We start from the raw sequence: 17,209 nt of genomic DNA, 5'->3' as shown, positions 1-17,209 counted from the left end.
TCTCGAACTCCTGACCTCAGGTGATCCATCTGCCTCAGCCTCCCAAAGTGCTGGGATGACAGGCGCGAGCCACGTGCCCGGCCTCATAGTCCTTTTTAAATATTTACTTGGTGTGCCCGGAACTGTAATTCCCCTCCATTGTTCCTGTTATGTGGAACAGAATTGTGATGGTGACCTTTTGGGCAAATAGGAAGAATGGGAGCAACAGGGAGGTGGGGGAGGGGCTCTCCAAATGGTGGGGAGGGAAGCAGCACCCACATTCAGTGAGAGCAGTGGTCAGAATGTGCGGTGGCTGTGAGGCATTTCAAAAATCCTGCCAGAAATGAGGTGGGACTTGGAGTGACTATGAAAGGAAAAGGCAATTCCAGACAGTGGCAGGACTCGGGGCTTTCCAGATTATCCTGAGAGTACCGTGCCTCTGCACAGGAACACGGGAGCCACTGGCTGACTTGAAGTGAAGCCCCAGGACCATGTGCCAGGCAGGAAATCCCTGCTTAGTAAATGTTCCAACAGGCCCATAACCAAAACTCACCCCCTCACCCCTCTGAGACAAGTTCTAGCAAAACACACGGCCCGTGAAATAGAAGGCTGTGAGTTTCAGGGAGCTGGGAGACACCCGGACAGCTTAGATTAGATCTAACTTCCCATCACTATGAGCAACACCCCCAAACGAGTCTCTCCTGAGGCAGGTCAGCCCTGAGCCACGCAGAGCAGAGACTGGGCTTGGAGTGTGGCCTTACTCAGACACAACCACCCCTCACTGCAACAGCAGCACGCCAACGGGCTGCCAGCCTCCGTAAGGCCATGTGGGCATCAGAACCTTGATTCGGAGAGCAGGTAGGGTCGCCTCTATCCAGGCATCCATCTGTATCAACACAGAGGAGGTTTCTTTAACTTAAGACTTTGAGCAACAAAAGATTTGTTAGCCAGGTGTGGTGGCCCATGCCTATAATCCCAGCACTTTGGGAGGCCGAGGTGGGAGAATTGCTTGAACCCAAGAGTTCCAGACTAGCCTGGGCAACACAACAAGACCCTGCCTCTAAAAAATAGAAAATAAATAAATAAAAACCAAAAGATTTGTTGATGGTGACTGATCCCAATACTCTGTAGGAAGAATTAGGTATGATTTTATTAGTCTCTAGTTAGGCTTTTACGCATTAATGAGAGGTTCACTATTGTTTTAGTTCTGAGGTGTCTTCTGCTTCTTTTGCCAACAGTCTGGTGGTAACTCTCAACCTGTGTGACTGAGGGATTCACCACTAGGCTGCTCGGGTCTGGCGCCTCATTGCAGGTCCTCCCTCCTTGTCCCCACCCCACAGGGGCCACTCTATGGAGCTGAGGGTCATTCACACTCGCCTCAGGGCCCTCAGCACTAAGCCCCAGTCTTTACCAATGTAACAGGAAAGGAAAACAATCAACACAAAAAAGAAATGATTGTAGTTGTGCATCTAAATTCTAGAGGCGTAGGATGGATGGGCAGAGGGAGTAGAAGGAAAGGGGCTTGATTGTTGAAGAAAACACCTGTTTGGTTATGAAAGCTGAGCCTCCTTTCCACCCTACCCACAGCCTGGCGTTGTCTGGAAGGAGAATGGATCTACACAATGAGATGGCAAGAATTTGGAAATTTTCTTCAGGCTTCAAAGGAGACTGGTTTGCCATGACCTAGAATAGGGTAAAAGGGGCCAGACTCTGCTCCAAAAAAATTGCTAAGGCCAGGGTTTAAGAAGAAAGATAACTCTGGCCAGGTGCCGCGGCTCACGCCTGTAATCCCAACACTTTGGGAGGCTGAGGTGGGCAGATCACTTGAGGTCAGGAGTTCAAGACCAGCCTGACCAACATGGTGAAACCCCGTCTCTACTAAAATACAGTAAAGCCAGGCATGGTGGCACATGCCTGTAATCCCTGCTACTCGTGAGGCTGAAGCAGGAGAGAGAATCCCTTGAGCCCTGGAGGCAGATGTTGGAGTGAGCCAAGATTGCGTCACTGCACTCCAGCCCGGGTGACAAAGCGAGATTCTGTCTCAAAAAAAAAGAAGAAAGATAACTCCAGAAATTCCCCATAAGCTGCAAAGCTGAGGTTCCTCAGAATAGCAGTACCACCCTTAGGCCCTGTGCTTTAAACCCTTGTTACTCAGATTATGATCCAGAGACCAGCAGCATCAGTAGCACATGAGAGCTTGTTAGCAATGCAGACTCGCAGGCCCCACCCAGACTTACAGAACTAGAACCTGTCATTTAAAAGACCCCCTGGCAATTTATATGTATGCTAAATTTTTTGTTTGTTTGTTTGTTTTGTTTAAGATGGAGTCTCACTCTGTTCCCCAGGCTGGAGTGCAGTGGTGCAATCTCGGCTCACTGCAACCTCCGCCTTTAGGATTCAAGCGATTCTCCTGCCTTAGCCTTCAGAGTAGCTGGCATTATAGGCACCTACCACAATGCCTGGCTAATTTTTGTATTCTAGTAGAGATGGGGTTTCACCATGTTGGCCAGGCTGGTCTCAAACTCCTGACCTCAAGCAATCCATCTGCCTCGGCCTCCTAAAGTGCTGTGATTACAGGCGTGCACCACCGCTCCCGGCCTTTATGCTAAATTTTGCTAAGAAATGTTTTAGAGCATTGGTCTGCAATTTGGCTGTGCATTGTGATTTCCTGGGAAGCTCGTTACAACACTGATTTCTCAACTGCCAGAACTCTCAGGTGATTCTATTATGCAGCAGAATCTGAGAACCACTGCCTTGGAGAACTTTGATCTGGCCTTTCTCGGGCTGTGCCCGTGTGCATGGGGTGAGGCATCCATGGCACAGGGGTGTGCTGGCAAAATAGCTCCCCAGGAAAACAAAAATCTGATTTACAGTGTTTGTCAATTTCCATAATGTAAATATTCCCACCATCACTGATTTCAAGCTACCACCATGATGTGACTGAAAGTGGAGTTAGAAGATGTGCAGAGTTGGTTCCCAAGGGCCTGTCCTAGCCAACACCACTGTGTAGGGCCAATGAGGTACGTCCACTGGAGCCTCTCCCACTCCATGAGGACCAGGGAATGACCTGATCCCAAAGTGGGCAGTAGAGAGTTCACATGTGAGGTCCCTCGTGTGCAGGATGGAGCTGTTGTTGGGAAGAGAATGGGGGAGAAGGTGAGGGTTGAGGTCTCCATTTGTGCTCCTGTCCATCCCTGTGGATGTAGGGGTGGGCCTGCCGGACAGTGAGAACTCATTTGGAATTTTCAGCCCTTTCCTGATCACTGCTATGAATAGTGACCCTCTATTATTACGAAACCTCCTCAGTCCTTAAGAACACATTTCCAGGGATTGGCTTGGTTGAGGTGTGCTTGGGGGAATGAAGGAAGATGGAGAATGCTCATGCCTTGGGTGAGGGAAGGGGAGAGAGGACAGCAGATACTGGCAGCAACAAGACTTGAAGGGATGAAGAATTCGGATAGCAGTAACCAGGAGAAAATAACCAAGCCCCACCTCCCAGGATGCCTTAGAAAGGCTGAGGAGGCTGCTGACCTCCCACAGGATGCAGGAGATGGACTTGAGACATTTTATCTGTTTGTTAAAGGAAGGGTGAGCCCTGAAGGCTGGAGGATTCAGGCCAAAGAGCCCAGATGCTGGAGTCAGGCTGCCTGGGTTAAAGTCCCAGCTCCCTGCCTGTAGCCTTGTGGCCTTAAGTAAGTCACGTAAGCTTCCATTTCCTACTCTATATCTACCTCCTGAGCCTGGGGAGGGTGTGGGGCACCGAGTGTGCACTTGGAAGGCAGAGAGTTGGCCAGATCTAGGGCAGGAAAGGGCAAGGAGGGCAAAGGGCCTGGTGGCAGAGGCCTGGAGGAGGCTGGACAGAGCAGTAAGCCCCTCTGCAAGAGTGTGTCTTGGGAGGATGGTGTCCTACAGGAAGGGAGCCTGGAACTGCTAAAGGGAATCGATGAATGAAAAGGAGCCTGCCCAGGCACGTTGGCTCACACCTGTAATCCCAGTGTTTTGGGAGGTTGAGGTGGGTGGTCATCGGAGGTCAGGAGTTCAAGACCAGCCTGGCCAACATGGTGAAACCCCATCTCTACTAAAAATGCAAAATAATTAGCCAGGTGTGGTGGTGGGTGCCTGTAATCCCAGCTACTCAGGAGGCTGAGGCAGGAGAATCACTTGAACCCAGGAGGTGGAGGTTGCAGTGAGCTGAGATTGTGCCACTGCACTCCAGCCTGAGTTACAGAGCAAGACTCTGTCTCCACAAAAAAAAAAAAAAAAAAGAAAGAAAAGAAAAGGAGCCTGAGACAAACACCACCTACTTCCCAGGGGTTAGTAACACAGCTTTGCCTCCCATCCAAATTCCAGGTAGTATTTCCTGTAAAATATTCAAAGTGTATTAGCTGGGCGTGGTGGTGGGTGCTTGTAATCCCAGCTACTCAGGAGGCTAAGGCAGGAGAATCACTTGAACCCGGGAGGTGGAGTTTGCAGTGAGTCGAGATCGTGCTACTGCACTGCAGCCTGGGCAACAGAGTGAGACTCCACCTCAAAAAGAAAAAAAAAAAAAAAAAAATATATATATATATATATATTCAGAGTGTGAGGGCTTGAGCCCCACCAATGATTGCCAGAAATTAAGCACTCTCAAAGGGCTTGAGAGCTCCCCAGATACTGACATTTTCCACTATTTGTGCGTGTGTGCGTGTGTGTGTGTGAGAGAGAGAGAGAGAGTTCCATGGCGTCAGGGTCTCGGCCTCAGTTTCCTCATCAGCTCTGGATGCCAGTCGGAAGCAGGCCCCCCTGGGCCTGTCCATTCCCGAATTAGAAACAGCCCATCTTCAGGGAGTCCCAGTCTGTGACTTCCTTTACTTTCCCATTCTGATCCAAAGCCTGTTTTTGTCTTCAAATCTTTTCTGTAGTTAAGCTCTTCCCAAAATTACTAATAAGAAAAATGCCCACAATCTTCAAGAAAAACCTATTTCCCACCTATAGTGGGAGGTAGTGGAGGGGGATGAGATGTCGTCTTAGTGGGAAAATCCCAATAAGACAAGCAAGTCAGAGTCAAATAGGAGTTTTGTGTGATGTTATATACCCAGGATGTGGGTTTTGGTGTTTTCAGGGACCCAGGCTTCTATCCTGTTGCTCCATCATTTCTGGGGTATAACAGCGTTATTTGCAATAACCAAGAGGTAGGAAAAATCCAAGTGTTTATCAACAGATGAATAGATACCCAAAATGTGGTCCATACATACAATGGAATATTATTCCCAAACACGTGATCCTGACAGCTCACCAGCACCATTACGTCTACATTGGCGCCAACAAGAAAGGGGAAGGAGAAGAGGAAGGCATGCCCCTTTGCTTGAAGGGCATGACTTGAAAGTTGCACACATCACTTCTCATGTCTCATTGATCAGAACTTGGCCACGTGGCCATACTTACCCTACAGGGAAGGCTGGGTAATGGAGCCTTCATTCTAGGAAGCCACTTACCCAACTAAAAATGCTATTAGTATGGCAGGAGAGAATAAATATGAAGGTTCAACTCTCAGCCTCTGCTATAGATACCCACAACCGCAACTGGGCTGAACTGCAACAAACTCGGTCCGGTTCCTTGAGATTCTCTGGGGAAGGTGAAGAACCTTACCCTGCCAGGACAGCTGAAGAGAAAAGGTAGAATTGTTATGGAAAAGAGGGTCGTGGGGTTTGGGAGTTTTTTGTTTTAGTTTTTGTGTTGCATAATCTACAAGTAAAATCAATCTCTCTCCTCTCTTTCTCTCTCTCTCTCTCACACACACACACACACACACACACGCACACGAGTAAACTTCCTGGCTTTATTGTTGTTGTTGTTATTTTTTGAGACAGAGTCTCACTCTGTCACCCAGGCTGGAGTGCAGCGGCATGATCTTGGCTCACTACAACCGCTACCTCCTGGGCTCAAGTGATTCTTATGCCTCAGCCTCCTGAGTAGCTGCGATTACAGACACCCGCCACCACGCGTGGCTAATTTTTGTATTTTTTGTGGGGTTTCACCACGTTGGCCAGGCTGGTCTCAAACTCCTGGGCTCAAGTGATCCACCTGTCTCGGCCTCCCAAAGTGTTAGGATTACAGGCATGAGCCACCGTGCCCAGCCTGCTGTTGTTTTGAGACAGGGTCTCACTCTGTTACCCAGGCTGAAGTGCAGTGTGCACTCATGGCTCACTGTAACCCCAAACTCCCGGACTCAGGTGATCCTCCCACCTCAGCCTGTCGAGTAGCTAGGACTACAGGCGTGTGTCACCACACCCGGCTAATTTTTTGTATTTTTTTTTTTTTTCGAGATGGAGTCTCGCTCTGTCGCCCAGGCTGGAGTGCAGTGGCACGATCTCGGCTTACTGCAAGCTCCACCTCCTGGGTTCACGCCATTCTCCTGCCTCAGCCTCCCGAGTAGCTGGGACTACAGGCACTTGCCACCACGCACAGCTAATTTTTTTGTATTTTTAATAGAGACGGGGTTTCACCGTGTTAGCCAGGATGGTCTTGATCTCCTGACCTCATGATTCGCCTGCCTCGGCCTCCCAAAGTGCTGGGATTACAGTCGTGAGCCACCGCACCCAGCTGATTTTTTGTAGACATGAGGTTTTGCCATGTTGGCCAGGCTGGTCTTGAACTCCTAGGCTCAAGCAATTCACCTACCTCAGCTCCCAAAGTGCTGGGATTACAGGTGCAAGCCACCTCACCCGGCCAGCTTAATTGTTTTTAAGATGCAATTCTAAGAACATGTTTTCTATAGACAGAATTGCTATCCCCGTTTACTCTTACTTCTATATGCATTCTGCCAACCAGGCAGAGCTGCAAGGGAAAATATTTTAAATTAATAGAATACATAATTTTTCTCCTGCCAGGAAGGTGTGCGTATCCAGGCAGCAGGCTTCGAGAACAAGGACAGCTCTACTTATCCTGGAGCTTTCATGTGGTGGGAGAGGCGCAGTGCTGTGTCTGTCCCAGAGCAGAGCAGAGCAGGGCAGGCAGCCCCTCTGGAGGTACGTGCTGCTGCCTTTGTTTGCTTCTCAACTGGATCCTCGTGTGTGATTGGGGTCTCTGATTTGTGGTACACTCTCTACCGTACAACAATACTCCCTTATTCAATTGTCAGCATAAAAATTCATCTCATTACTACATATGAGTCTCTCTCTCTCTCTCTCTCTCTTTCTTTCTTTTTGACAGAATCTTCCTCTGTCACCCAGGCTGGAGTGCAGTGGTGTGATCTTGGCTCACTGTAACCACCACCTCCTGGGTTCAGGCGATTCTCCTACCTCAGCCTCCTGAGTAGCTGGGATTACAGGCACCCATCACCTCACATGGCTGATTTTTGTATTTTTAGTAGAGACGGGTTTTCGCCATGTTAGCCAGGCTGGTCTCAAACTACTGACCTCAGGTGATCCGCCTGCCTTGGCCTCCCAAAGCACTGGGATTACAGGCGTGAGCCACCGTGCCCGGCCCATACGAGTATTTTCATATTCTCTACTATTTTGTTGAGTTTTTTTCCCCTACAGTATTGACTGATAACTGATTCTTGGTATACTAATTGAGTTATGCATTTATTTAATATTGATTATAATAATAGCTGGTATTTATTGAGCCAAATGCTGGACGGAGCACGGAGGTCATTTTATCTAATCTTCATGACTATCCCACAGGCTGCTGTGTACAGCTGTGCAGTTTGTGCCTGGCTGAGGGAGGTACAGGAGACTTGGTGGGGCTAAAATCTACTCTGGTCCCCACCCACGATGCTGTGTGCTGGGGGAGAGGATACACCCCCCTGGTGGGAAGGAGATGTTTTCTTCTCATAAAGCAGGCATCCAGAAGTGATCCATTTGGAGCCTTGCTTACCCATGAAATAGACATATTACTATCCCCATCAGGCAGATTAAGAAACTGAGATACAAAGAAATTAAGAAACTTCCCTGGGTCACACAGCTGGCAGTAGATAGAAGGAGGCACTCAGACCAGGAAGCCTGATTCAGATACAGGCGCTTAGCCTCAATGCTGTTGGGATGCTGTCTTTTCTACTGCCTGGGAACATTCAGTCTTACTCTGTAAGCACCTGGAAGACAGGCATCAACGTCCACAGGATTTGCCTTAGGTTCTGTACAGCACAATCTGCCAGTGAGTGTGTGGAATGCATTCTTGACGCTAAAGGAATCATTGTTCAGATTCTATGGACAGAGAGCTCCAGCTACCACACCCAGCTGCTTGGGACTGGGATTTCACAGTGCAGAGAGGTGGCATTGAGAATGGTCAGAGAAGTGATCTGCTGAAAAAATCAAGCCCTGGATTCTCTTTTCTAGGATGCACATGGTTCTAGAGTCTGGAAATCAGGCAGCTACGCTTGCTCAGAGGAAGGATTTGAGCATCAACTGTCCATCCTCCCATCTCCCACACACCCACCCCTCACATCTTTGTGGAGCTCTGAAAGATCAGCATGTCCATAAAATCTATCTCCCTTCTAAATGTGTGACCAAAGTTTCACCATTTAATGCCTTTCCTTGGGTTATCATTGCCCCACCTGCCACCATCACCCTCCCATTTCTCCCCACTTGTTCCTTGATGCCTGAAATTCCTTTAATATGAAACAAAGCCTTTCATTTCATAAAGGGTGATGAGGCTTAACATGCAAGCACCCCTCAGAAAGGCAGTGCATTGATTTAAATTCACACCATGTAACTTAGGTATAAATGAGTGATCAGGTTTTTCTCTGAGAGAATGTTTTGATGGGGAAAGGCAGAGAAGGGAATAAGGACACTAGAAAATGCAGGGTTGGAGGAAGTGCAGTCTAGAGAGAAAAATGCGCAGAAAGGACAGGCTAGGCCCGCCCAAGATGAATCTCTGTGGCATCAGCTAACACCTAGCGCCTCTGCCTCCACGGCTCCCTGAGTGGCTCCTGTGATGCTCCTGCGGTGTGGGAGAGAGGCGTGGCCTTCATAGGGAGTCAGATCCTGATTTGATGCCCAGCTGTGTAGCCCTAGCAAGGCACCTAACTTCTCTGTGCCTGGATTTCCTCACCTGGGGAATAAGAGTAATAAAATGTATCTTGCACATCTGCTTTGGGATTGTTTTTAAAATGTGATGAAATACACAGAAAATTTACCATCTTAACCATTTTAAGTTGTACAATTCAGTGGGATTAAGCACATTCCCATTGTTGCATAACCATCACCACAATCCATCTCCAGAACTCTTTTCATCTTGCAAACGGAAACTCCATACCTGCTGAACAATAACTCCCCATTTTCCTCCTCCCTAGCCCCTGGCAACCACCGTTGACTTTCTGTCTGTGAATGTGACTACTCTAGGTACCTTATATAAGCAGATCATGCAGTATGTCCCTCGTCACTTATTTCACTTAGCATAATGTCAAGGTTCATCTGTGTTGTAGCATGTGTCAGAACTTACTTCCTTTTTAAGGCTGAATAATATTCCATTGTATGTTGGGACCACATTTTGTGTATCCATTCATCTGATGATAAACACTGGATTGTTTCTACCTCTTGGTTGTTACAAATAATGCTGTTATGAACATAGGTGTACAGAGAGCTGTTTGATCCTCTGCTTTCCTTTCTTTGGGGTGTATATATACATGTATATTCAGAAGCAAAATTGTTGGATCCTATGGTAATTCTGGTTTTAATTTCGGAGGAACTGTCATTGTGTTTTCCATAGCAGCTGGAGCATTTTCCATTCCCACCAACGGTGCGCAAGTGTGCCAGTTTCTCCATATCCTTTCCAACACTTGATGTTTTCTGGGATTTTTTATACTAAACATCCTAATTTAAAAATGAGAGCTAAATAAAGCTGTCCATGGACACATCCAAAAGTCATACTGGGTAAATCCAACTAGAGAAAACTTGAAGAAGAATGTCGAACTTTATGATAGATTGTCCTGAAGGGCACAAGGATTGATGTAATGGGTCACGTAGCAAACATGTTGAAGTTCCTCCCTGTCCTTTCTACTGTTGCTGCCACCCTGTTCCACAAAGTCTGTCACTGCCACACTGCCACACTCCTCCCCCTCCTCTGCTGGCCCCATGCTACGCTGTCATGGCCCCTGTATCCCTTTCCAAACACACCCTCTCATCTGACCCGCCTATTCACCTGATTTTTGAAGAGAAATTCTGGAATTCTGGTGAGCAAATTTCTCCACTTCATTATACAGATGGTGAAAATCACCTTGCACATATTAGATGCTCAGTGAAAGGTAACTGATCTCATAGTACCTGCTTCATGGAGGTGTTGTCAACAGTAAACAAGTGACTGCATGCAAAGTGCTCAGAACCCTGCGGGTGCTCACTAAGTGCTCTCTCGAGCTTAGCTACTTCTACTGTGGTGGAAGTCACGGGGAGCCTAGTGTAGAGAACCTAATCACTTTTTAACAAGAAAAGTTGCCAAGTGACCTTTGGGTCCAGGTGACCACGGAGAGTCAGTCGTCTCAGAACAGATCATCTTGAACTTTTCCCGAAACTTGAGAGTGTTCCCCGAGTAAGTATGCAAGTGTCAGGCGAACAGGCATCCATTGCTTAACAGGATCTTTTGTGAGTTGACAAAGCCTGTTGTCCTCAGTATTCCCCTTAGTAGGGGAAGGAGGTTAATAAATTTGTACTGGGGGCTGGGCACAGTGGCTCACATCTGTACTCCCAGCACTTTGGGAGGCTAAGGCAGGTGAATCACCTGAGGTCAGGAGTTCAAGACCAGCCATGGCAAAACACCATCTCTACTAAAAATACAAAAATTAGCCAGGCATGGTAGCGGGTGCCTGTATCTCAGCTACTCGGGAGGCTGAGGCAGGAGAATCTCTTGAACCCGGGAGGTGGTGGTTGCAGTGAGCCAAGATCATGCCACTGCACTCCAGCCTCGGCTACAGAGCGAGACTCTGTCTCAAAATAAATAAATAGATAGATAGATAGATAGATAGATAGATAGATAGATAGATAGATAAATTTGTACTGGAATCAAGGAACCTCTTGGACAGAAAAAACAAATTGAGAGCTAACTTTTCCATTTTGAGACTCCATGCTATCAGGACTTCTATTCAGAAGGTCCCCTGACTGAATCTGATGACAGAACAAGACCCCGTTCCAGAGAGGAGCTCACCCAAAGGGAAGGGTCACTAGGAAAGCAGAGCAGAGTCCAGGGGCTCAGCAGGAGATGAAGGAGGATGGTGGCGGTCAGTTCTGGTATCTTCCAGGGCCCTGCAGGGCAGCCTCTCCAGACTGGAAGCAGCCCACAAAAGCAGTGGAACAGAAGCAACTGGTGGATTCTCTAGCTTTGTCTAGCAGCCAGTTTGGAACTGCTTGCATCACCAGTTTTTGCTTCTGAAAGAGACATGTTGAGAATCTTTCCATTTACATGCCTAACACTAAGCACATGCCTGGAATAAGGCAGGTACTCACTGCAGTCTGTGGGACAAGAGTGGGTCTGGTGTGGAGGACCCGACAATGGGAGCCTGAGCATTTCTTCTCTTCCTAGCTCTGCCCCAGCAGCAATTCCTTTGTGGCTATCTCAGTCTGTTCTGGTTGCTATAACAAAATACTTTAAACAAGTAATTTATAAACAACAGAAATGTAGTGCTCACTGTTCTGGAGGTTGGGAAGTCCAAGATCAAGGTGCTAGCAGATCTGGTGTCTGGTGAGGGCCTGTTCCTTACAGATGGTGCCTTCTATGTGTCCTCACATGGTAGAAGGGGCCAGGAGGCTCCCTTGGGACTGTTTTAAAGGGCACTAATCCCATGCCTGAGGGCTCCACCCTCATGACCTAATCACCTCCTACAGTCCCCATGTCTTAATACCATCACATTGCAGATAGGGTTTTCAATGTAGATTTTGGGGGGACACAGACATTTGGACCCTAGCAGTGACTGTCCACTGAAGGGCTGTGGGGAGAGTTAGCCTGTTGGTATTTGAGCACACCGGACCCTTTGGACAAGGGCCCTTCTCAGAGAAGAACACGATGGTAATTGTCTTCTCTTCCACATGAAATGTCATAGTTTCACTCTGCCTTTTTAGTGCTTGAAATTATAGTTTTTAAAAATGTAAAATCAAGGTTTGTCCAAGGAATAAATCCTTTCCCTTTTCATTTCTTTCCATATATTAATGCTATAGAATAGAGAGTTTCTAAGCATTAGATCCAAATGGTTTGGTCAGTTTTGTTTATGGGAGTGGGATAAGATATTCTCTATCTTCTTATGCCTTTTTAAAAAATACTAAGTGATATGGTTTGGCTGTGTCCCCACCCAAATCTCATCTTGAATTTTCACGTGTTGTGGAAGGGACCTGGTGGGAGATTATTGAATCATGGAGGCAGGTTTTTCCCATGCCATTCTCATGACAGTGAATAAGTCTCATGAGATCTGATGGTTTTAAAAAGGGGAGTTTCCCTGCACAAGCCCTTTCTTTGCCAGTTGCCATCCATGTAAGATGTGATTTGCTCCTCGCCTTCTGCCATGATTGTGAGGCCTCCCCAGCCTCATGGAACTATAAGTTCATTAAACCCCTTTCACTCTATAAATTACCCAATGCTGGGTATATCTTTATCAGCAGTGTGAAAATGGACTAATACACTAAGTATTATAGACTGAATGTTTTATCCCCCCAAAATTCATATATTGAAAACCCAACCCCCAATATAATGGTATCAGGAGGTAGGGCTTTTGGGAGGTAATTAAGTCATGAGGTGGAGACCTCATGAATGAGATCAGTGTCCTTATAAAAGAGACCTCAGAGAACTCTTCAGCCCCTTTTCTACCATGTGAGGACACAATGAGAAGATGGCCACTATGAACCAGGAGGTGACACTTCACCAGACACCAGATTTTCCAGTGCCTTGATCTTGGACTTTCCAGCCTCCTGAACTATGAGAAATAAATGTGCGCTGTTTAAGCCACCCGGTCAATGGTATTCTGTTACAGCAGCTGGAATGGACAATGACACTGAGTGTGATGGTTAGGTATTAACTTGGCTGGATTAAGGAATGTTTGGAAACCTGGTAAAGCATTCATTTTGGGTGTGCCTGTGAGGGTATTTCCAGAGGAGATTAGCATGCGAGTCTGAGTGGAGTAAGTGGGGAAGAGCCACACTGAATGTGAGTGGGTACTATTCAATCTGCTGGGGGTCCAGAGAGAACAAAATCAGAGAAAAGGTGAATGGGTCAATCTGTCTGCTGGAACTGAGTTATAGTCTTCCTCTCCTGTTATTGGACAAGGACTCCAGGCTCTCAAGCCTTTGGACTCCAGCATTTACACCAGTGGCCTCTGGGTTTTCAGGCCTTTGGCCTTGGCCTGAGAGTTACACCATCAACTCTCCTGGTCCTGAGGCCTTCAAACTGGGATTAAGCCACGCTACCAGCATCCTGGGGTATCTGGCTCACAGACAGCCTGTCACAGTACTTCTCGGCCTCCATAATCACGGAGGTAATCCTATTGATTCTCTCTGTGCAGAACCCTGACGAATTCACTGAGCAAACTCTAGGACCTGGCAAACACACATGCTCCCCTTCTAGATTTCTAACAGCATGGAGAAGGCTGACCCAAATCTTGACTATTCTATTTATTATCTGTACAGCAACCCTTACCATATAAACACAGCACCAGGCTGTGGCTCAGTCACAAACCCATCCTTTTATTGTTTACACCTTTTTTTCCCTTCTTGAGAGTTGTCAAGAGTTGTGCAAAGAAAGCAAGTTACCTGTGTCCCACCCAAGCATGTAGGAAGAACAGATGGCAACAGGGCAAAGGAGAGTAGGGGTTGGGGGGCTGTGGCAGGGCGCAGGGAGGGGCAGTAATAACATCCACCTGGAAGGGAGACTGCTCTGGGCTTGACTCCTCCACAGATGAGCTGTGTGACCTTGCAGAAGTTACTCAGTATCTCTGAGCTTCAGAGTCCTCAAAGGTAAAGTGGGAATGACAGTAAACACACTTCACAGGACTGTTTGGAGGATGAGATGTGCTCAGAGGGAGTGTAGGGTAGGTCCTTAGTGAAGAGTTGTTCTCCTGTGACGGCAACTCAAAAGCTGTATGCGTTCACCTGGGCCACCTGTATTTCACCGTAACTGCCTCAGGCAGGTTCAGAGGAGGTTTCTCCTGTCCAGGACACCTTCTCTAAACAGTATCCATCCTCAGGCTGCTTTTCAGCCTGGGGCCCCAGCAGAGGCTTCTAGGAGGGAGCCACGAACTCATTCCCTGAAGTGCCTGCCTTTCTGCTCATGATAAATTTAGACAGGAGGCGAGTGGATCACCTGAGGTCAGGTGTTAGGGATCAGCCTGACTAACATGGTGAAACCTTGTCTCTACTTAAAATACAGAAAATTAGCTGGGTGTGGTGGCGGGTACCTGTAATCCCAGCTATTTGGGAGGCTGAGGTGGGAGAATTGCTTGAACCTAGGAGGCAGATGTTGCAGTGATCGTGCCACTGCACTCCAGCCTGGGTGACAAAGTGAGACTGTCTCAAAAAAAAAAAAAAAAGGTAGACAAGAGGAAGGCCCAGCCAACAGCAATGAAAAGCAGCACTTCAGCACCTGGTGTTCTTCCTACAGGGCCCTCAGGTCGCACACCCAGGAAAATAGTTGGTGGAGAACTGGAGAAAAGTTTCCCTTCGTTCTCCCTGGCAGGCTGTATTTCAGAGCTGGTACTCGGCAGAGCATCTTCAGGCCTTTCCCAATCCATTTAAGGACAACAAAGAGAAATGAAAAATATTTCTGCTCCCGCTCCCCTTGCTCTCCCTCCTAGCTCCTCCCCTTGCCATTCTTCTTTGCTTTTCTGTTCCCATTTCCTAACTCCAGTAGCTCTTTCAAAGTATCCTGGTACCAACTAGACCACAGAAAATGTTATTTTTTCCTACTCTCCAAAAGATGACTCTAATAATAATTTTGAAGCAGAAACTTCAAAGCCAAGGTAATACATTTTTAAAAAAAGCTTCATTCTTTTAAATGAAAAAGTCCTATATGTTATTGTGAAAAAAGGAATCAAATAGTCCATATGTATATATCATAAAGCCCTCCATCCTCACTTATTTTCCTCAATTGCATTCCCTTGAAGTGAGCACCACTAAACAGTTTGGCGCACATCTTTCCAGATATTTCTAACTTGGTCACTGAACAGATACACAGTGATTGCCTACAATATTCTAGGCAGGGCAGTGTGCTAGGTCCCCTGGGGCCCAGTGGTGAGCAAACACAAATCTATATGTTGGGCTGGGTGCAATGATGCACACCTGTAATCCCAGCACTTTGGGAGGCTGAGGTGGGAGGATCCCTTGAGACCAGGAGTTCAAGACCAACCTCAGCAACACAGGGAGATCCTGTCTCTAGAAAAAATAAAAAAATTAGCCAGGTGTGGTGGTGTGCACCTGTAGTCCCAGCTACCCAGGAGACTGAGGCAAGAGGATTGTTTGGGCCCAGGAGGTCAAGGCTGCAGTGAGCTATGATTGCACCACTGTACTCCAGCCTGGGCAACAGACTGAGACCCTGTCTCTTAAAAAAATCGATATACATATCTATGTGTGTGTGTGTATGTCACATATATTAGCAAAAAATAAGATAATACTTTTCATTAAATAATATATCTGAGTCACTTTTTCATGTTAGTGGCTCAGATAATACATATTGATGATTTTTAATAGCTGCATCATATTCTGTTGTAAGGATATACCAAAATGCAAACAACCTGTGTATACTGTGTTAACAACGAGCTGCATTTTCTTTGCTTGTGTAATGTTGAGCAACCTGCTTCCTGTATCCTGTTTGAGCAGAACCTGGTACAGTCTGAACAGGGATGCTCTGGGGCCTGTCCCCAGAGTAGAGAGATAGCCGGCTGAGTGGACTGACATTTGGACCCCTTCAACAGGCAGACAAGTCCAGCACCAGGAGCATGGTGTGCCTGCCCAGGGCGCCCAGCTGGCCAGTGACATGGCTGAGTTCGTACCCAGGTCCTCCTGACTCCAAAGCTCCAGCTAACACCGCTCCCATCACCCCCTGCTGCCCGGAAAGGCAGTTGTGTCTTCTCTCTCTCTCTCTCTCTTCACATCGCTGGGTATCATCCTGCCTGCAGCGCTCCTTCATGCAATACATTCTGCAGGCTACTGATTAAACAATGGGAAGGGAAGGGGAGAAAATAAACTGGAGGTCAGGAAAATGCAGCCAGAGGTTAGAGTGCATGTGTGCATGTGTATGTATGTGTGTGTGTGTTCTTAAAATTAACCACTTTTTTTGTGCATGACAATAGGGTGGCCCGTGCACAGGCCACAGGCATGCGTGTACACGTGTGTCCGGGGGCATGGTCAGTGAGACCCCCGCTCAGTGGTTATAGGCAGCAAATACTGATGTTTTAAGCAGTTAGAGGAGATGCAAGAAGCTCCGCTCCCTCTTCCTCCCCATTATCTGCCCCCAATCCCCTCTTTGATGCTGCTAATGATTAGTCATTCTTAACCCTCAAGTTCAATATCCTCCCGGAGATACCCTCCCAGGCGAGGGCACTGCGACTACACTGAGGTTCGGCCCACTCCTGGGCAGCTTCTTAGCTGGGTGGCGAAAACAAAAATGCCGCCTAATTGGTCACTGGCCCTTTCCCATGAATGAAGGAGGTTTCTGTTTTAAGAAATAGTGACTCCTCAGCCGTTGATTCACTGCCCACAGGGAGATTTTGAGCAGAGGCTTCCTAGGCTCCGTAGAAATTTGCATACAGCTTCCACTTCCTGCTTCAGAGCCTGTTCTTCTACTTACCTGGGCCGGGAGAGGGCGGAGGGAGGCCCAGGGCGACCCAAGGTGGAGAGAGACGAGAAGCCGCCGAGAGCCGACCACTCTCCGGGCCCGGTCTGTCTGTCCGTGGTGGTTCTAAGGTAAGTTACTCGGAGTTACCACTTGCCTGGTCTTATTTCGTCACCTCTGACCTATTTTCCAAAGCACGCTGTTTCTCCTTTACTGAAACGTTCTGCCTCTACTTTTCTCTGTCTTCCTCTCCCCTCCTTTAACTTGTTCGCACAGAGACCATCTTAGCTGAGAAAATGACAGTGGAGTTTGTGCTGCAAGGATGCGTTGCTGGTATAGTATTTCAGGCCAGCGAGCCCCGCCGAGTTAACCCTTTGAGGAGAGGAGGCTCGCACACGGGGACAGCTCGCAGCTGCCTGGGAACCATTCGTTTGGGTACTTAGTGTCCCCACACGTTTCTATCAAGAATTCAAGCCCCACTTCTCCAAGGAGAGAGCCAGGGATGGCAAAG

At 47.6% G+C, this 17,209-nt stretch overlaps 1 protein-coding gene across 2 annotated transcripts in view; it reads left to right on the top strand.

The window, feature by feature from the left end:
- The first annotated feature begins 16,699 nt into the window (after nt 1-16,699).
- Nucleotides 16,700-17,209, top strand: part of TRAF3IP2 (TRAF3 interacting protein 2) — a 47,512-nt gene continuing 47,002 nt past the window's right edge. For both annotated transcript variants that reach the window (XM_065542892.1, XM_005551604.4), the window contains exon 1: nt 16,700-16,829. The gene's annotated coding sequence lies outside the window, so the exon portion shown is untranslated. The remainder of the gene's footprint in view (nt 16,830-17,209) is intronic.

This window comes from Macaca fascicularis, chromosome 4 (genome assembly GCF_037993035.2).
Source record: "Macaca fascicularis isolate 582-1 chromosome 4, T2T-MFA8v1.1".
Classification (NCBI taxonomy): Eukaryota; Metazoa; Chordata; class Mammalia; order Primates; family Cercopithecidae; genus Macaca; species Macaca fascicularis.
This window is presented reverse-complemented; position numbering and strand designations above follow the sequence as displayed.